A 21,905-nucleotide genomic window follows, 5' to 3' on the forward strand; every position below is an offset into this window, starting at 1 on the left:
TAGATCATGGAACTTCTCACTGTCCATAACTGTATGAGTCAATTCCTCATAAAAAACAAACAAACAAACAAATGAACAAACACATAAATAAGTTTTTATTTATCTGGTGTTTATATTCTGGAGAACTCTAACAGGCATTCAGAGTGAGCAAGAAATAAACCTCTGTTCTTTCGAGCCATCCAAATACAGGGGTTATTTGTTCCTTAAGCATAACTCAGTCTATTCCAACTGATACATCATGGAAGGAAAACTTTTTTGCAATCCTTACAAAATCTTTGTGGGAATGTTGAATAGGAAAATTTTGGTCTTATCAAGGTCCCTTCAATTTTGGCAAACTTTAACCATATAAGCAGATAGAAATAAGCTCTCTTAATATTGTGGTGGGGGTGGGACATTAAGATGAGGTCTCTAAAAAGAGCAGATATGAACACAATAGGAAGGAGAAGGGGAAAGGAAATGAAGGAGAAATGCACATGGGAACAATTCTTTGGGCCTCGTGCAAACTTGTGCTTATTCCTGACTTCAGATTTCTCCAGGATGACTGGGCAGGGGCCCAAGCCAATCTGTGTTGGAATAAGATCTGCTGAACCACAGTGTGTACTGGGTTTAGGACTACCATTGAAAGCAAGATAGGAACAGCAATGGTTAAACGTTACCAACTATCATTTTCCAGACAAACATTTAATTTTTTTGTTGTTTATATGTCTCTTCCACAATAGGAAAAAATTCAAATAACTGATTTAAGGGCGAATTGATGCTAGAAAGACAGTATTTTTTTCCTGTCTAGCTTTCGCAATATATAGTACTTTTAGGCTATGAAATATTTTTCAATAATATGATTACAAATTTTAAGAAGTGCCATCCAAAAACTATAAACTACAAATCCAACTTCTAAAAGTTCACACAAGTTCACACATGTCAAAAAATAAAATTTTTTGATCTAATAAAAAACATGTTTTCTTGGGTAAAGTAGGCTGCTGATATTTTTGTAATGCTATAGATGATTAATTCCCGATTGGGTATACTGAAGGCACTTTCTTACTGCCTCTTTTCTTTTCAAGGATTTGTTTTCAAAGAAGAGTTGAAAATGATAATGGCAACTCATGTAAAAATACTGTCCTTTCACAAAAAATTCTGTCAAAACTATATATTCAGTTATGGTTTTATAAAATTATAAGGTCTTATATTTCATAACTGAATGTGGCCTTAAAAGATCTACTTTAATAGAACATTCCAAAAGAAAATTCAATTATAGGACAAAGATTATGAACAGTTTTCTCTCCTCCAAGTGAGATATTTAGTGTTTTTATGAATGGTATAGATTAATTCATCCATTTATTTACTCAAAAAAATATTTGTAAGTACTTATCATTTTCACAGTGCTGAAATTACCACTGTGAATAAGACAGACAAGAACCACAAATTCATAGAACTTACACTCTAGAGGGGGTAACAAATAAACAGACACAATAGATAGATAGATGGATGGGTATGTGGGTGGATAGGGGGAGGGTAGGAGGGTGGAGGTGTGGGTGGATGGATGAATGGATAGACAGACAGATATCACTGATGACTTTATTATACTATGCATAAGTTCTATAGACAAGGGATAATGAATGATGATTAGAGGCACTAGTTAGATAAGATATTCAGGAAAGGCATCTCTGACTAAGATATCTTTGGGAAGAATCCTAAATCATGTGAGAAAGAGTATTTCAGGTAGAGGGGAGAGTAAGTGCAAAGGTCTAAAGGAAGGAAAAAACTTGGAAGATTTAAGAAACATATATTGAAAATGGCAAGATCTAAGATGAAACAAAGGGAAAAGATAGCAAAGGTAGTGTGAAGAAAGATCATTGGAGGCAAGGGGGTCCTCTAAAGCTGTAGCGAGGATTTTATGAAAAAACCATGTAAAACATCTGGGTCGTGGTCAGTACTCAACCATTAGTCTTTCCTCCAGCTTTTCCCAACTATATTTAAGAAATGTCTAGTCAACAGTCTTATCCACTGGGGTTTTAGTCCTCCTTCAAATTGATTTCCACTTAAAATGTAGGACACTGCTATCTCACTATGCAGCACATCCCTTCAACCTTTAATTTGCATGAAAATTGCTACATCAAATAATGGAGTCCTACATAAAAACCACAACTGTGAAATCAAGTAAACCCTACAAAGTGGCCAAACCAGAGGACTTGCCAAATGTCACCACTATAAATTAGAAGCCATAGTGATTTGCAACAACATTTTCAAAAAAGAATAAGAAGTCTTTCTTCTAAAAAGCACCAGTAAGAGTCTCCTTCCATCACAAGAACACAGGGTAACAGGGCTTAACATTATTATTCCCCAGCATTTGGTCCAACGGAGCACTCAGTGCTCATATGGTAGGGAACTGCTATGTTTTACTGTGCACACTGTGCTCTTTAAGTCCACATAGTCATTGACTTTTCTTAAACACAATGTAAGGATCTCCCTCTTTCTCTTCTTTACCAAGTATAAAATTGAGAATCTTCAAGTTTTAGCACTGCAAGGAGACTTTGTGGTTGAAGAACCTTGCTAGAATGTGAAGCACTGACTCTGTTTCCAAGATTTACATTTCTTACAGGATTCCTGGTGCTACCACCCATTGGCCTTGAGTAGTGTTGGAGGAGATATAATTCACACTTTAGTCTAAATGTGAACAAAAGACCTTTCTCTTAACACCCCATAAATTAACTAAGACAACACAAGAATGGTCATATCTGACCATCTGCTAAATGAAACATCAACAGCAAAATAAAAAATATCATAAGTGTAGATAATCTTGTTTACCATGAAAAACCTACCGGCTGTCAGCTTGTGGCTCTGTGCAACTGAAGGCTAACTTGTCATCTCCTTTTAACTCTTGAAATCTAGGGGTTCATTCCTACATATCTTGAATCTTATTCACCTTAGCTAAAGAGTTCAACAGAGAGAGACCCACATCTCCACTGCGGTTTACCTAGACCCATCTCTCCTCTGGTTGACCACCATAAAGAATAAAATTCATTTCAAACCTTGCCTCTTATTCCTCCATAAGTAGAGGCTGTATTTTGATGGGTGCCAACAGTCCAATGTCTTCAAAAACAAATCTAGAAATGCAAGATCTATGTATCTAAGAGCAGTGGGTCATTTCCTTAAAATATTTCATTCTCCAAAATCCAGCTTTCTCAAAACAGGGAAAGAATTTACGCCAAAGATGATGGCATTTATATCTAACACCCATGCCCCAGTGTTATATTCTTTAAAATGCACATGTCATTTTAATAAATATTGGTTTCATACAATTGTATCTACATTACATTTCATAAGTGTGTAATAATTTTCAAGCTGTCACGTTTCTCTCCCCTAGCCTCTAAATACCTTTATTTATGGAATTGCTAAGAGAATAACTGTATGACAAGGCAGAGCATTCTGTGACCCATCTCCTCTAATGGACTATAAGCTCTGAGAAGGGCAGGCTGTGTCAGGATCATCTTTCATGTCTCTGTGATTTTGCACATACTGGTTACTCTGCTTTATATTACTCATGTGTATATACTTTTCAATCTTGTTAGCATTTTAGCATCTAAACTTTCTTCTATGTTTGGAGAATTCTACCTATATATTACTACAGAAGTTGAAAATATCAGATATGGATTTCCTCAGATGCTCTTGAAGGTAAAGGATGAACACATGACCCAGGCTCTGACAATCAGATGCATTCACATCGGACATTAAAACAGGACCCAGCAGTGCCAAGAAGTGGCAGCAACAGAGGTTGCAATGAGCTTAAGTTCCCAGGGTACAACTACAGTTAGTGTTCAAGGGCTGAGTTTTTTTTACCAGACCAGTTCCAGAGCATGATTTTGATCTTTGTCTCTGGCTGTGTAAATCTGAACCTGTTTTTTACTCCTCCTAACAATGCCCTTTTAATAAAACTCCTTTTCTGTTTAAATTGGCCAGAATCCATGCCCCAAACTTCCAGCTAAGAGTTCTCACTACACTTTCCTTACCTGGAGAACTAGCTCAAAGCTCCCAATAGCTGATTGACGAGTGAAAATATGAGGTAATCACCTGGCTGTTATTGATAATTTCTGCAGATAAAAAGAAAATCAATTTTTAAAAACAGACAATCTTCTATATTAGAGCCTATAGATCCAGTTTAGAACACTATTCTCCTTTCTGTAGGAGTCTATCTTTCCAGATAAATACCCATCAATCTGATAACAATGCTGTACATTTGTAGTTACTACAAATGATTCTTATGATGAGATAAAAATCCTTTTTAAAAAGAATACTTTCCATTTTTAAAAGATGGAAATCCTCAGCTAAAGAGAGGTTTGTTTTCTTCAGGTGAACATTTTGAACCACAGGTTTCTGCACACTTTTACTGGAGATATTTTAAAGTAAATGGCACATCATTTTTTCAGAGCAGAAATAGACTTTTCCAAATGAATGTGCACCATCCAATCCATTTCATCATGGATTGGGGACCAAGTGAATCATTCTTAATGGCAGAAGTCCTTTCTTGAGTGCTGAGGGATAAGACCTTTCCTGTCACCCTCCAGGGACACTCTCTCTTCAGGCCCCCTACACTTAATTCTAAAGCTGCTATTTGGGGAATCCTCTCCTCACCGTGCTGAGGATGGAAATGCATGAAGTGTACTCTGAACAAACTTGCAAATGCACCTCATCATACTGTCGCCAAGATTTTAGGACACAAGAGTGAGCAATGATGTGCAAATAGACCCACAAGTGGGCCATTGTTTCAGGCTGTGGTTATTCACGTGTCAGTGTGCTTGCAAAGTGCATGCTTCTTACAAGCAGGGTCAATAACAAACACTTAAATTACATAGTTGCGGGTGTAGACAGAGCCTTCCAACCTTGGCTCTCTATCAGAACAAATCTGTGCTGAGACATAAAGAAAGCTGTGTTACTGGAAATGCTCATCTAGAGAAATCTAAAAATAGTGAGCTGCTTCACTGCAGATGCCCATGGGAACCTTAAGATAACACTTTGCTATATGTGAATTTCAGGCAAAATTTATTTGCTGAACTACCAGCAGAGAAATCCTACCTAGAATCCAATAGGATAAATTGGGTTCCACTTGTCAATTTCAAACAATGGGTGACTGGGTCCTTCCTAATATTGGCATAGTGGGAAAGAGTTCGAGATGGATTAGTTATGTCTGCCACGTGACTGGAAGTGGGGAGTAGTAGCAGGAGTTCTGCGGACTTGAAGACTCTGTTATCCAATGGCTCAATGTCAATTAAACATTGGCTGATTTCTTCAACTCATTGTTGAATTCTCCTCCCATGGAAACTTCAAAACTGTTTCCTTCTGCTTCTTTTAGAACATTTGTTATATTCCACTCTATTATTTGCATGCTTCTATTTCCCCCTTCTAGACTTTTAATTCCCCAGGGCAGTAAATGGCATTTTATTTACTATAATTTTCCTCCCAGATCCTAGCAATCTTCTATCCATCCTTTTACCTGTTCCTTAATTCAGCAACAAGTATTGAATGCCTATTCTGTGTTGGAACTGACTAGGCTCTGGGAGAGTGGCATTAAGATCCAGTCCATACCTTCAGTAAACTCATGGTCTAGTGGACTGTTGAACAAGTGAGGCAAAAATTACATTCCAGTTTTCCCACTGGTGTGATCTTTGCTAATGATCATCTCTTAGTAGAAGAGTTTGGTGCTTAATGACTTATGAAGTCATCCCAGTGAGACAGACAGTGAACTGAGATCATATCAAGAGGTTTAAATACTTGCTCACAGTTTCACCATAATGTGTTTTGACAAATAAACTGAAAAACGTTTTTGAAAGTGGCCATGAAACAAAAGGGGAAACCCTCTTGCATAGTCCTGTGACTTGAAGCCTCAGCTCTGACAATCATCCCAGCTTCAAACACAGCACATGGGCCTAAGCGTCTGTGGTTAGCTGGTGATGGCTGCCCCAAAGTCATCCATATCCTAATGCCCAGAACCTGAGAATATGCAGGGTTACATGGCAAAAGGGAGTTAAGACTGCGGGTGGAATTAAAGTTGCTATCAGCTGACCTTAAGATAGGGAGAGGATCTTGGATCTTCCAGGTGGGCCCAATGTAATCCCAAGAATCTCTAAATGGTGGAGAAGGAGACAGAGGAGAACCAGAGAGATGACAGCAGGAGGAGGACTTAGCCAGACACTGCTGATGTTGAAGACGGAGGAAGCAGCCACAGCCAGGGAACCTAGGAATCCCCTTTAGGAACTGGAAAGGAGAAGGAAACAAATTCTCCTGGAGAGTCCAGAAGGAAATGCTAACACCTTGAGTTTAGCCTTGTAAGACTCACTTTAGACTTCTGATCTCCAGAATTGCAAAACAAAAAATGTGTGTTGTCTGAAGTCATTAAGTTTGTAGTAATTTATTACAGCAGCAGTAGGAATCTGAGTCCTCCTGAGCAAATTAGTTTCAAAATATCATCCTTAACAGGATGTGTGTGTGTGTGTGCATGTGTGCACGTGTGCATGTGTACATGTGTGAAATAAGAGAATACATGCACAGGGTCATCACACAGTACAGCAACCACAGACGTCAGCTTCCTCCTGCCATTCCTTAGAAATACCATATCCCAGGAGTCTTTTTTCTTTTTCTTTTTCTTTTCTTTTCTTTTTTTTTTTTTTAGCACAATTTAAGCAATTTCTGGCCTATACTATTCTTTGACAACATTTGTAAACACAAAAGAAAACAAACAAAACTCTCCTTCAAAAAAAATAGGTCTCCACATTAACTACACATGAGAATCACCTGGGGAACTTTCTGAACATACAGATGCCCAGGAATTTAGACCAATCAAACCAGTCTCTCTGAGAGGAAGTCTCAGGTATAGGTCTTCTTGTAAAAGCTCCCCAGGTCACTAAGGTGTGACGAGGGTTGAGAACACCCACACTAAAGCTGTGGAGGAATTGTTGACAGCAGAGCTGAGAGAGCCTTGGTCTGGTGAAGACCTAGTTCCTCTCTCCCTGCCCTTGTCTCCATTATGCCCACAGTGTGACTTTCTGGCACTCTTTCCTATACACGCTGGTTTTTCTATTTTGTTTGTTTTTTCCAGAGAGCTCCTACCAAAAGAAAACTGACTCAGAAGTCCAATAGATAAAAAGAGATTAAAACAGGAGTTTAGGAAGCCTAGAACCCTTCTGACTCCAGCCTTCTAATCTCCTCTGAAAAGTTCCAGAGTTGGAATCATTGTTTACTCAGGGAACCTCAGAGCTGAGCTGGACTTAAGCAACTGTCTGTGTAGCACGTTCCAAACCATATACCACAGACCATTAGGTCCTCAAGATGTTAACAGATGTCATCTAACTAAAGTAATAATGGGGGGGGGGCGGGGAGGCTGTTGTCAAATATCTTAGAAAAACACTATCCACGCTGAGTTACTCTTGCATATTAAAGGCTCTGAGATGCCCTATAGTATAGTATAGTATAGTCAGACAGAGTAACCTAATACTTCCTAAACTTAATTGACCAAGAAACTGTTTTTGTTTGTCATACAGAGGACCCAGTTTGGAAATTCTAATTCCTTCTTGTGAAAGATGAGAAAACAAGGCCTCGGGAGGTGGCGTAATTTACTTAAGGGCATGAAGCACAGTCTGCCAATGTCTCCTCTTGACCCCCTGGGCTCCCCTTCCAGTATGCTGATAGTGTCCCCACCCCAGGGTGCCTGTGTTTGCCACCACTGTCTCAGAGCTTCCTCTGCTTCCTCTTGTTCTGGGTGCAGAGACTAATAAGAGCCTGTGTGTAAATGCTCCGGTTTTGCATCCTCCAGTGTGGGGTGTGGTCTGCGTAGAATCTCGGAGGCTCTCCAGCACCGTGAGCCCTGACTGCCCACCTGAGTGCCCCTCCTATTGGTTTTGCTCCCCACCGGGGCCCTAACCCTACCTCCTCACCCATGCTTCCTAAGATCAGTTTCCTAATAAGTTCTTGTGTCAGGGCCTGCTTTTGGGGGAACCTAAACAACAAAGAGTTACTAACTCTGCATTTAAACGAAGTTAGGAATGATGATCCAGACTTATGGTCTAGTTCAGACAGTAAATAGATGATTTTTTCTAAGTCATTTTTGTAGAGCGATTTTAGGTTCACAGCAAAATTAAGGGGCCAGTACAGAGAGTTTCTATATATTTCCTGCCCCTACACATGTATGGCTTCCCTCATTATCAACATCCCCCAACACAATGGTTCATTTGTTACAATTGATGAATCTACAGTGACACATCACTATCACCCAAAGTCTGTAGTTTACGTCAGGGTTCACTCTGGTGGTGCACATTCTATAGGTTTGGACAGGTGTATAGTGACAGGAATCTGTCCTGATGGTATCATACAAAGCATTTTCACTGCCTTAAAAATTCTCTGTGCAAATGATCTGGTTTTTTTTTTAAACGAAATCACATTTAAGTTCCAGATTCCAAATTCTGAGCAGACATAGACATTTTCTCCAGAGACAAGCAGCTAAATTCTACTGTCAAAATCAAAAATGTTAAATCTTTTTCTTCTTTTTGACCTTAAAAAAATAAATAAATAAACAGAGAAATAAGGCTGTGTTAGAGATAAAATATTTTGCCTTATCTTCAGAAAATAAGCAGGGCTTCTCCATTTTGTGCCCTCTGGTGAAAGGTCACAGACAAATAATATGTCATGTTGCTAGAATGTTCCTTGAAAAGGAAACAGAAATGCTTAAGAAACTTGAAGTCAGAAATTTCTGAACAGGCTGCACATCTGAGGTGGCTCCTGGCTGCCAATTTTTTTTTTTTTCAAAAACAGTGAATAAATTTGCTCAAGAAATTAGCTGTCGATAGCAGAGGCCGAAAACCTAGCCAGAGCTCTAAGTTTGGCCAAGGAGCTCAAACTATTTTCCAGATATTTGGGCTCAGTAAAATTTAACACATTTTTCTCAGCAACTTCTTTTCCCATTTAACTTCCAAAACTTGAAATTATAAGGGAACTTTAGTGTCTGTGTTTTAAACATAAGTTGATATTAAGCAGGCAGATAAGCATTTTTTTTATTATTCTTTCAATGGAAGAAACTACATTGTCTTTTCCCACATTATTTGAATGGTGCACAATTCTGCATGCTGAGGGAGAACATTTAAGCTTGAAATCTCACGAGAGAAGCTTACATTTTGAGAGACAAACAGAGAGAGAGAGAGGGACAGAGAGAGAGAGACAGAGAGTCAGTCAGTCTAAAGGGGCTTCGGGCAACCTGGCCTTATAGACCGGGAGGGAAAGGATATCTACTAAAGTAGAAAAAATGCAGCCCTTCCCTTTCACCTCAGAGGAGACTGATGCTGTCTAAGGCCAGTTGGACAATAGTCAGGACGAGCATTACAAATAGATGAATAAGTTGTTAGAATCCATCTGCTCAGCTCTGAGGATTTGAAAAACTGGCAGGGTCCAGGGTTCTGTGCTTCAAAATACAACTACATCTGATCTGCTCTTCATCAAAAGTCACGGTTACTAGAAATCCATTCTCAGAAGTACTGCTCTTGTGCCCCGTGAGGGTGTGACTTGTCACTTCTTCTTAATTGCCTTCTGATCCTCAGTTCTTGTCACGCTCAGTGCCAGAAACTTCCCCTATCCTGTGGCCTGACCTCAATCCCAGACAAATGACCAGACTATCTAACTCTCTCCTTGCCTAGCTCTAAAAACAGATTTAGTTCTGAAGAGCAGAGAGTTCTGAAGATATTTTTCTACATCTTCCTTGACCTCACACTGTGGAGCTCCTGCCACAGGAAAATACTATCTCGTCCTAACATTTCCCTCTCTGATACCTCCAGCCGAGCCCTCTGCACAGACATTCTGCCTACTCCATACAATGCTCCCTCTGGAGATTACATTGGAAGTCTCCTATGAAGAATGCTTTAAGAGGGTGATGGAAAAGTCCCCTTTGACCAAAAATGACTCCCTCGGAAGCCTGTCACAGGAACAAAAAGTCCACCATTCAACTCTTTTCTCTGGATTAAAACACAGATGGCGAGTCTAGAAAGATGGGGAACATATGAAGTTGTTATCAATTATCAGCTCACCAGCTAAAATGAACCTACCAGATTTGCTCTGGCCACCAGGAGGGCTGACGAAAAGGGATCATGGACACAACATATTTGCACAGATATCTAACAAAGGAAGATGCCTGGACATAGGGATTAAGCAATCAAAATATTTTTTTTTAGCTATAGAACTAAGGGAGAAGGGGACAGACATTATACTATATGCCACAAAGAAGACATAACTCCAAGGAAAAGACACACAGATAGGAAAAGATGATTATGAAAACAATGTCTGTAGTTATCATTCAGTGAGGAGACATAGTGTTAAACATTTGACATACATTATCTTATTTGATTTTCATGATCCATGTACTAGGTAAGTATTCTCATTTCCATTTTACAGATGAGTATATTGAGGTTCATAGACAATTCATCCCTGATTCACACATCTAATAAGTGGCAGGTTGTAAGTTCAAGATTCTCCTCCAAAGGTCATTATCATTCCACTCAGCCAGACCATCTTCCAAATAATATATTAGTTATATTATAATTAGGGAACATGTATTCTTTCTCAGGGAAAAAGAAAAGAGAGTGAGAAAATTTCCTACTAGATTTCAGACTAGAGGCTTGGCCTAGAGCACCAGGAATGTCAGTGAACTAAATCAACACTTGTCCTTCGGCCTCACATTCCACCATTCACCTAAGTCTGTGGCTCCCAGATGGGGGTAGACATAGGAGGACTCAGAGATATTGCAAGGAATCTGTGTATCCCTGTACACATCAAACCTTGTCTGCAGACAAAATATATCATGCACATATCAAGATAATTCTATGACTAATAATATACCGGTTGATTCAGAAGTGTTAACTGAATTCACAGTAGATATTTATCATTGTATATTTCCTAACCTAGGCATATTAAATGCATAATTAGAATCATATGGGATGGGTTCTATTGTTATTAAAAAGGGATTTTCAATCCTACAATGAACAAATTCCATTCCCAGATATATACTTAACAGAAATGAATCAGTATTCATCAATAGACATTATACAGGAATGGTCATAGAAGAATATTTATAATTTCCCAAAAGTGAAAATAACCCAAATGCCAACAAGAATTAAATGAATACATTTGGTATGGCCGATGCAAAAGGCATGGTCACAGAGTGGAATGTGATACCGCAATAAATACGAACAGTCAACAACTGCACACAACAGGGTGAATCTCACAGTGTGACACAGAGCAAGGAAGCCAGAAATAGAAAATGCATCCTTTGTGTTATTCCCTTATATAATAATCCAAAAGCAGCAAAACTAATCTACGCTGTTAGAAGTCAGGAAAAAGGTAACCTTGAGTGGTGCGGAGACAGTGAGTGGAAGTTGAGTGAGGGGGGCTTCTGGAGAGGCTTATAATGTTCAGTTTCTTGATCACCTGCATGTTGGTTACATGAGTGTGTTCACTTTATGAAAATTCTCTGATCTGTGCATGCAATTTGTACATGTTTTTATTTATGTTACATTTTAATAAAAGATTTAAAAAACAGAGGACGTGATCCCTATAACGATCCACCGCTCTGCATAAAGGTTCACCCTGGCCAAGCTGAGAACTTACCCTTCGCTGAATGTGAACTGTTTGCCTCTCCATTTTTGTCCAGGTCATCTCCCTAAATTCAAATCATTCATGCCACCATCCCTACCTATAAAAACCTTCTTCATTCTTTAGGACCCAGCTCAATAGTACCACCTCCAGGGAACCTTCTCTACTTCTCTAGCCAGAAGTAAATTTTTACACCCTTAAACCCCAGAGAGTTTTCACTGCAATTCTGAGGTCTTCAGAGCCTCACACAGCACAGCGCTTGCCAAAGCTTTCTGGTGTTATAATAATATCCACATCTTAACCTCATTGGGCAGTGATTTATATTTGTCTAACTTCCTGCACTCAAGAAGCTCACAGTGTTGAGAGGAATATATATCTACTTATCTTTGTATATGTTTATTCATCTTTGTATATGTTTATTAATCTTTGTATTTGTTTACTCATCTTTGTTTTGCCCATCACATCCGGCCCATTACCACGCACACAGCAGGTACTCAGGTAGTGTTTTTGAATGAAGACAAAAGTCACCTGTAAAAAGCACTTGCAGTGAAAAAGATACCTTGATGATCACAGCAGTTCTATCTCCTATCTCTATAATAGAAAATAAATAAGACTTCAATATGAACACTGCCCTTTCTCCACTGGTATTTTATTGGGGTTTATATGAAACTAAATACTCCCTTAGGGGTCCAATTATCTACACAGACAAAAATGTGAGTTTTACAATTTGAAGACTGAAGGCAGCTGAGATGTTTGGATCATAGTAATGGAGAGCTCAGCCCAATTCCAAGTTCCTTGGATCAACCTTGGCATGTGCTTCCACATATTAGGAAAAGAGATCCAATGATCAAATCAACAAGGCAACACGCAATGAAAAATGACAGATGTGGCATTGAAGGATAAGCCTTCAAGTCCACGTCAGCCTGTCTCTCAGGAAGAGCAGTGGCATTTCTGAATAGTCTCTAGTGTGTCTTCAATCTATAGTTCTATCTCCTCCCTTCCCTTTTTCCTTCCTTTTTCTCAACAACCTGCACACTGTCTGGGTCAAATTCACTGTGCAATAATTTTTTTTTTTTAATCATTAAGGCAAAATGAGCGGCACTGGAGTGCTAAGATTCCTGAATTAATAACATTGCTGCCATCCGTGATTTTGACTTTCCCTTTTCTGTAGGCGGAAGCCAAAACATTAGGAGATATTTTCCAGCATTACAGTCAAACTGTGCATTTTTAGATCTGTGGGCAGGCTGAGTGATCTCTAGCCAGAGCCTCAGCCCTCAGCCCTACATTCCAATGTCATTCCCTTACCACAGCATCATTTCTGGCCTCCCCCAAGTCATTGCTTTGGAGAAAATGAAGCACATTTTTCAGAATTCAATTTAAGAATAACCCAGGCAACCTAAGGCCAACTGACAAAGCAGTTGGTGAAGTCAGCAGAAGGAAGAGCCGATATCAGCAAGACGTATGTGGTCAACACCTCCCGTCAATAAGATCTTTTTATACCTATATCAAGAATTTTATTGAAAGCTGGAGTTTACAGGTCCAAATAGCCTAAAGTGTTGGCATCTTTTTAATACAATTGCAAGAAAACAGAGCATTCAAATTCAAATATGTATGCCAGGATGAACCTACTCACCATTCAGGTACCATCTTGAACGTCATTTCTCACAGAAGTCTGGCCTGAGCCTAGTTCTGGTTAAGAGTCTTCCTTCAAAGCACTTGCCCAATTGTTATTTACTAGTTACTTGTATAATAATACGAGTAATGTCTGTCTCTTCACAGAAATATGAGTTCTGTGAGGGCAAGCCTTGCAGCCGTCCTGTCACGGCTGTGCCCCAGCGTCACAGAGTTAATCAGGACGACCTGACAAACACTCGTGGTTAACACCATCTAGGTGACTACACAGATTGCTGGAACCTCACCCACCATGGTTGGAAACCAGAAAAGAAAGAAAAGTGTTTTTCATGAGCCAATATAGATGGTGAATCCATGAACCAATTTTCATTCCTTTTTCTTTCTCCCATACGTCAGGGCCCCCAACTGTCTCCCGTTCCTAATTTATGACATCGCCATCCTCCAAATCAACCAGTTTAAAAATCTAAGAAAAACCATAGGCTCTGTCTGCTTCTGACTAATTGATTCTACCTCTGCAAACTTTCTTCCAGCTGCTCGCCCCTCTCCTTCCCCTTAAGTCATCCCAGTCTAGGATCTTGCATCCACTTTTCTGGACAGCTAACTGGCTCTGGCTTTTACTCTTTTTTTTTTTTTTTTTTTAACACAATCTCTTCATTTCCAGCTTGAAGATAATTTTTGGAGCTTTCAGATCACTCCCTCCAAGAAAAGGCACTAATAAATTCCCTCATACCATGGTGAATACAATGTAAATCCATACCTTGAAATACTCCTGGGTCCTCAAGCTGTATCCACATGATCCCTTGGTGTTCAGTAGAAAGGTACTTTATGCAGGAGGACTTTTGTAAATCCACGTCCACCTGAAAATGCAACCAAATGCTTCCACCACATTTTTTGGAACTTTGTAAATGTTTAATTTTATAAATTATAAAGCATCTGTTAAATTGTTCCTATTAGTCTGGAAAGATCTTCCAGCCATAATCTAGATCATATTGGTTTTTGTTTACCCCAAAATGCCTAACACTATGTCTGGCACATAGTAGCTTTTCAAAAATATTTCTTGAACTTAATCAAATTCATTCCTTCAGTCATTCTTTCAAATAGGCAGTTTCTGTTTACCAACCACTGCCCCATCCTGGGGATAATGATGTTGAATAATTGTGTGACCTTAGGCATGTGACTTTAACTCTTCTATGCCTTAATTTATTCCTCTGTAAAATGAGCCATACTGTGGATGAAATAATGCAAGTAAAGCACTTACCCCAAAGTCTGGCACATGGTATATGCTCAATAAATGTTAACCTCATATTATTATTATTATTGTCTCACAAAGCAGTCTGTTTCATTGTTGGGCAGATATGATGACTAAAACATTCCTCTCAATTCTGAGTTCAAATATTTTCCCCTATAACTCCTATTCATTGATCATAGTTTCTTTGCCTGTGGGCAACAAGAATAAAGTAACTCCAAAGCAGGCTCAGACACACTTTCAAAAACCTGATTCTCAGCCCCGGACCTGGAATAAAGAAGGGAAAACAGGGGTCAGTTGAGGAGAGAGAGCTGGATTTCATTAATTCCATGGGTTTCTGAAAGGGCTAAGGTTCTATAAGTTAGTGATCATTTTCTACCTTAGGAGCTTCACTCTGGGAGTCCAATATACTACTTAAATTTCACTTATTTCCTTTAGCTGTAGGATTTGGGTAAGGAGAAAAATTCTGCAAAATGACTTCACTATTGGCAATAATTTGCACTTGGCCAAATTGACCTGCAATTATTCTAAGAGTGTCAGAAGTTTCCAAATTAGCTTAGGCCCTGTCTGGTGCTGAGTAGGCTCCTTGGGTGGGTCACATCCATTCTTTGAGTCTAGCGCAAGACGGATCCAGCTGCCCTGAAGAAGTGTGTGTCCCGTGTCCTCGTTTCCCCCAGCACCTGCTTCGGCTCGTCCTAATAACTATGACACTGAGGAACTTGCTTTCATTTCTCCAGGTCCCCACATCCTCTTCAATGATACTCTAGTACCTCGGAGTTAATTATTTTTTTAAGAAATGGCCTCTATTGACAGAAGGTTCCTTTCTTTAAGAGAATAGGTTTCTCACTTTCTTCAACATGCCCTACAGCTGATCTGTTGTGCTCTGAGGTTGCATAAACCAAGCTGTGGAGAGGCTTCCACATTCACGTAAAATGAGCCTGTCAGCTTATCTTCAGAATTCTGAAACCATTTCCAGAAATGCAAATAAGAGTCTATACTTCTTTAGTGGTTATAATGCTTTATTTTCAACTACTAAATTCAGAACAATCATAATTTTCTTCTAACTAAAGGGAAACGAATTATGTAGTATTTTTACATAATTGAATATCTATCTCACCTCATGAAAGCAATGGCCTCCTAACTGACCCTCTGCCTCTACTATTGTCTTCTATGACCTATTCTCTACCAGAACCAAGCATGATTTTTTAAAACTATGCCATAATATCTTACACCTTGCTTTAAAATATTCCAGAGCTTCCATTGTACTCAGACTGAAATCATAGATCTTAAAACCTTATATTCTCTGGCTTCTGAGATCTCTGCATGCCTTCACACCATCCTTCTCTTTGCTTAAAACATACGAGCACACAGAACTCCTCACAGGTCCTCGAATGTATCAAGTCTGTCCTGAATAAGGGCTCATAGTGTTTGCACTTATTCTTCCCTCCACCTGGGCTATTCTTCTCCAAGTGCTAAATATATGGCTCAGTCTCTGTTTTCGCTCCCATCTTGCAGTGAGCTTTCTCTGAAAACTCTAAAGAGAATCTCCTTCCGTAAACTGCAAATCCACTCTTTAAAGAGTTCGGCTTATTTCCTTGATGTTGGCATTCTTGGGAATGCCATGATTTGTGTAGCCAATAGCCCAACTCTAAATGAAAGGCTAATGTAAAGAGAATCTACAAACTTAAGACGTGCTGCATTGCTCACTATGGGGGAATAAAATAACAATCTTCTAGTCATGAAATTCTACAGTCATCATATGAATCATCTATAAAAATTACCTCCATAACAGCCACAGAAACATTGCCAGGCAGACGTACTGAGAGGAAGAAAGAGTCTCTTCTCTTTGGCAGGGTCTTGCTCACTCTGTGAGGAGGAAATCCTACCCATGCTGATGCTTCTCACTGCCACTGGAAGAGCCAAGTTTGAGGTGACTGCAACACAGGTTGCTTCTTTAATACTCCAGTTTCCTTCTAGAAATGAATTACCAGGCTACATCATACTCCTTAGATGTGACAGGAGCAAAAAAATTGATCTGAAGAGGAATTTCTCCTTGATCACTGTCCATTGTCATGTTCCACAGAAGACAGACACTTGATACAGGAACTTCTCTCAATGGTGAACAAATAGGCTGGTGGCTTGTAAAGTTAGCTAGAGACATGCTGAAATTTCACGAGGCCTAGAAAATAAATGAATGAATGAATGAATGAATGAATGAGTAAATAAATAATGAAAATAGTAGCAATATTAGCCAAATATTTGGTGAGTCTTCTTGTACAGAAATGGCTCTAAGCCTTTTACATATGAAGATGCTGACACGATCTCTCCATTTTACAGATGAGAAAACCGAGGCACAAAGACATTAAATAAACTAGCCCAAGATCATTCGGGCAGCAAGTTGTATGTCAGGATTTGAATTTAGGAAGTCTGACTTCAACACCTTTGTTCCTAATCACTTACTGCCCTCTTTTTGCCACAGAGGCTTGGGAATTAAGACACCACAAGCAATGGCGACAGCACTCAAGTACTCGAAATCCCAAAAAGAAAAGGTTTGCAGAAGTGGCTATGCAAGGCCTCTGCCATCTTGCTAAAATCATGAGAGACTGAGGAGTGTCTCAACCCTGTGTCATTCAATCTCACAAAAAGTTCTGGGGATTCTTGCAACATCTCCCATTGGGCAGATCTCGTTACCTAACCCTTGTCTACACTGTTTCAGTTGGTTTCCCACCACCAGTGTCTTCTCTGTCATAATGCAGCCAACTGTCACTCTAAATCTCAGTTCTAACCACATTGGCCCCCATTACCCATTACCTACTAAACCACCTGGCTTTGAATCCCAGCTTCACCACTTCCTACGTAGGGAAACCTCAACAAGTTCCTTGAACTCATCATAGGTCAGGTACCTTCACCTTAAATGGGACTAAAATAACTTTCTTACAATGTTCTTTTGAGGATCTAGTTCACGGCCATGGTTCAAAAGTGGTAGCTATGTTGCAAAAAAAAAGCATTGAGCTTTTAAGATTTTCTATGTGCACCGTTCCTACCATTTCTAAGTTTATCCCTCACTAATGCCCTTCAACAAATATTCCTATATCTAGGGTTCACCTTCTCTCCTCTAGTCTAGCATTCTTCCAAGGGTGGTTCTTAGACCCTCTGCACCAGATCCAACTGACGCGAGCTTAAAATTCAATTCTTTAGTGCCATCTTTGGCCTTGTTAATCAGAACTTCTCCGAATGGATCTCAACTATTACCACTTTCAACAGGCTCCCCAGGCAAGACTTGCAAACACCAATGACAGACTCGCACCACTCTGTCTATAATATGTTCTCTGTGCCCGAGATTCCTTCCAGCTCTCATATCTGTCACCTGAATCCCACCCATAATTCAAAGGCTGACTTAAATTTATCCCTTTTCATAAAACCATTCCAGATTCCTCCCTCCAGAAATAATCTGTCCCTGCTTTGAATTATCATGGCACTTATTTATATACATGACAACTCTCCCTAACATTTTCAGGCTTCTTGAGGTGAGAGTCACTATGTAATTCATATTAATATTTCCCAAAGTTATCTATCCCAGAGCCTTGCATAGAGTAGATAATCAGTGAAAGTGAATCAAATGGGCAGGATGGAGTCCAATCCCAATATTTAGATCATCTTTATAAAGCACATATATTGAGCGATAACTGACTCATTTAAGGAATAAGAGGGAAGTTGACCAAGCAGACTTTATTCTCTTTCTCTCCTCCCCTTCTCTCTGACTCTGCTACCTCACCATCTAGGGTCACCCCTCGATTCCTTAGTCCGAGTCTTGCAAATGGGGGGAAAGGACGGGAACCCTTCATTACGTCTCATCAGCACAGTGGAAACTTGCTGACAAAGTTAGGTATTTCTCTGTGTATTTAAGAGTGAGCAACAAGGAAACCAACATAACAATCATAAACCATGTAAAATTATCAAGATGCCCTGGTTCTAGTTTAGCCCAAAGGGCTGAAATAATTTCTCCAGCATCTTGGCCAGCTTCTAGCTCCATGAGCTCTGCAGGTTGGTTGCTGTTCTCATTACTGCCAAGCAATAATAAAATACATCAGATCTTTTGTTCACATACAATTTTACAACCAGAAAATATTTGTATTTAATTTTACAACAATATAAACTTTCAATATTAGCTCTATAACTTATTTTGCTGATAAAAGAAATAGGTCCTCTTCATTTGCTCCCTTCTTAAAGTACTCCCAGTACTTTTGCTCCTATATATTAGCTCGGGCTCTATAACAAAATACCACGGATGGGGTGACTTAAACAACAATCATTTATATCTTACAGTTCTGGAGGCTGGAAGTCTGAGGTTAGGGTGCCAGCAGGGTCAGGTTCTTGGTGAGGGCCCTCTTCTGGTTGAAAGAGTCCTAGGCGCCTCATTATATCTTCCTCACATGACAAAGGGTGTGGGGAGAGAAAGAAAGAGAGAGAGAGCAAGAGAGAGTGAGAGCGAATGCAAGCACGAGCACGCAAGAGAGCTTGGGATTATTTTTCTCCTGTCTCTTCTCGTAAGGGCACCAAGCCCGTTCATAAGGACTCTACTGTCACGACCTAATTCCTTCCCAAAGGCCCACCTTCAAATACCATCACACTGCAGAGTTTGGGGAGGGTAGGGGACACACACATTTAGTTCATAACACCCCACCCATCCATGATCTCTGTACATCTCATCCTGAATTTTGTTGAAGGTGGCACACCTTATCCCTAGGCAGTGGCAAACAAGATGGCACCAACTATGCCAATGTAATCTCAGACCTACTAGTGTAATCACGTTTCAATAAGGTAAGAGCAATTGTGTTCATTTCCTATCCACATTTGTCTCACTCACTATGTTCCAACCATGTCGCTCACCCTGTCACTCTTCGAACACACCAAGCTCTTTCCCACCTCAAGCCTTTACATGGGCCATTTCCTCTGCTTGTTATGCTCTTCCCCTATTCATATGAATATGTGAAGCTTTCCTTTAAAATAATTTTTCCTTTAAGTCTCGGCTTAAAAAGAATGTCAGCAGGGGCTTCCTAGAATGTACCACAATCCTAGAACATGCCACAATTTGTCTATTCATTTCTTTATTTGCTTAGTCCCAGTCTGTCTTTCCAGAAATGATAAAAACTAAACAAGGTCAAGAATCGTGTCCACAAGAATTATTTGCCATTCCTGACATACAGTAGCTGCTCAAAAAATATTTGTTGACTAATAGAATAATTGCACGATATATAATCACAAGGAAAGAGAAGGCATCATGTAATAAAATACATCAGAGCTTTTGTTCACATACAATTTTACAACCAGAAAATATTTGTATTTAATTTTATAACAATATAAACTTTCAACATTAGCTCTATAATTTATTTTGCTGATAAAAGAAAGAGGTCCTCTCCATTGTCCTGGAATATGATTCACCATAATACTTATTCTATAGACTCTGAATAATAAATCTCATTTCTCTCAATGGAACTCACCTCCTAGGGACTAAAAGTTGACATCCTTATGAGACATCAACCAAAAAGAGACGATTTAAAGAAGCAGATGTGGCTATTTTTGAAGAAAAAAAAAGTCTACATTCTGTTTTAACTTTGCAAGTCTGGAGAATTCTTCCATGACAATACACTGAGAACTACTTCATGAAAATAAATAGCCACAGAGGAATATGGATTTAATTGCATGAATTGCTGCATTAGCTAAAATAAAACAGCTGTGATCACATTCTGGGGTAAAAACCATTGTTCAACAAAGAGTTCTGTTAAAGATAGCCCCCGTGATGAGTCTGCTTTCTAAAATCAGGCATACAACTTCCTGGACCACCCATTGTTCTTAAGGTAATAGTGATTCCAATTTGGGGGGCATCTGGGTTGGACACATGTCTGTGCCAGAGGGCATAGGACTGCTTGATAGATTTTTCTCTTTCCCCCAAATGCACAGCTCAAGTTACTTAAAATTACTCAGCAAAACAAATTCCTTTCATATTTCTATAATCCCAAGACACAGGAAAGGTGCTGGGCTGGCAGCTGGGGCTCTCAGAGTTCCAATGGACTCCAAGTTGAAACTAGAAGCAGAGTTTGTCCAAGCTCTTTCTAAGGAATCTTCGTGAGCAGACCTTGGTGCCTGAGAAAACGAGTCTTCAGAGTGGTGGTATTTGATATTTTTCAGGATCAGAAACCACCTTGAGATAATGCTAAAGCCTAGAAAATCCCACGGAAAATTCATATATATGTTTTTAACACAAAGTTTAAAGTCTAGCCTCCAGAAGCTCTGTAAACACTCTAAAATTATCCATGGACCACAAACTCAGAACTCTTGTTCTAAAATGCTGAAGCAGAGCTTGAGATGGGAAAAGTCCAGAATTCAAAGAGTTTTTTTCACCAACCACCGTCATGTATCTACTTTAAATAGCTCTGCCACATACCAGTCTCACCTCTAACACTTCTGCTGGCCCGTCTGCGCACTTTGAAACATGCAATCAATATCAAAGTAAGCAGATAAGTGGAAAGTTTGAGGAAAGGGAAGCAAAAGAACTTTTGAGCAGAAGCTCAAATTTCTAAATGTTGAATATTCTGGCCAATCCTACATTCCTAAGCTTCTGTTCCACTGACTTCACAAGCCGGTTGTTATCAAAGTTAAATGTGCCTAAAAGTCAACCTGGGAAGGTTACCTTAAAATGAGATAATCATGCTAAACGAAGTGAGGTAGACAGAAAAAGTTGAAAACCACATGATATCACTTATATGTAGGATATAAATCTAAAAGCAACAAACAAACAGGGCAAACAAACAGAGATTCATGGGCATGGACAATAGACTACTGGCTACCAGAGAGTAGGGTGGAGGGGGAGAGGAGAGGTAGATGGGGAAAAAGGGTCAAATATGTTGAATATATGGTGACAGAAAGAAATCTAACTATGGGTGGTGAACATACAATGCAATATATATATATATATTGCATTGTATGTATGTGTGTGTGTGTGTGTGTGTGTGTGTGTATATATATATATATATGCCTTACTGTTGAATTGTACACCTGAAACCTACTGGATTTCATTAACCAATGTCACCATAATAAAAATAAATAAAAATAAATATTTAAAAAATGCAGATTTCTAAGTCTCAACTGGCTTCGGATTCAAAAGGGTTCTATGGTTTTTATTAAACACCCAGGCGATTCTGAAGTTGGTGGTCACTTAACCACACTTGCTATGCCACTATTTCCTTCTCATCTACACCCCTTTTTAGGGAAACTTTCAGGAAAGAGATGTAGGGAGACGTTTCTAGGTGACTCAGTGACTGAGAATTGCTCAACTACTGACTATCGACTGAATATTTGTCTTAATTGCACTTGCAAAGTCCCTTCCACCATGTAGTAAAACATA

General features: G+C 39.4%; 1 protein-coding gene across 1 annotated transcript in view; it reads right to left on the reverse strand.

Annotated features, from left to right (window-relative positions):
* Positions 1-21,905, reverse strand: part of ADAMTS18 (ADAM metallopeptidase with thrombospondin type 1 motif 18) — a 350,660-nt gene that overhangs the window by 271,031 nt on the left and 57,724 nt on the right. Inside the window, exons 7-9 of the mRNA XM_036231505.1 lie at positions 16,282-16,679; positions 14,513-14,767; positions 14,012-14,111 (exon numbers count right to left, since the gene is read on the reverse strand). The gene's annotated coding sequence lies outside the window, so the exon portion shown is untranslated. The remainder of the gene's footprint in view (positions 1-14,011; positions 14,112-14,512; positions 14,768-16,281; positions 16,680-21,905) is intronic.

This window comes from Rousettus aegyptiacus, unplaced genomic scaffold (assembly GCF_014176215.1).
Source record: "Rousettus aegyptiacus isolate mRouAeg1 unplaced genomic scaffold, mRouAeg1.p scaffold_m13_p_14, whole genome shotgun sequence".
Taxonomy (NCBI): domain Eukaryota; kingdom Metazoa; phylum Chordata; class Mammalia; order Chiroptera; family Pteropodidae; genus Rousettus; species Rousettus aegyptiacus.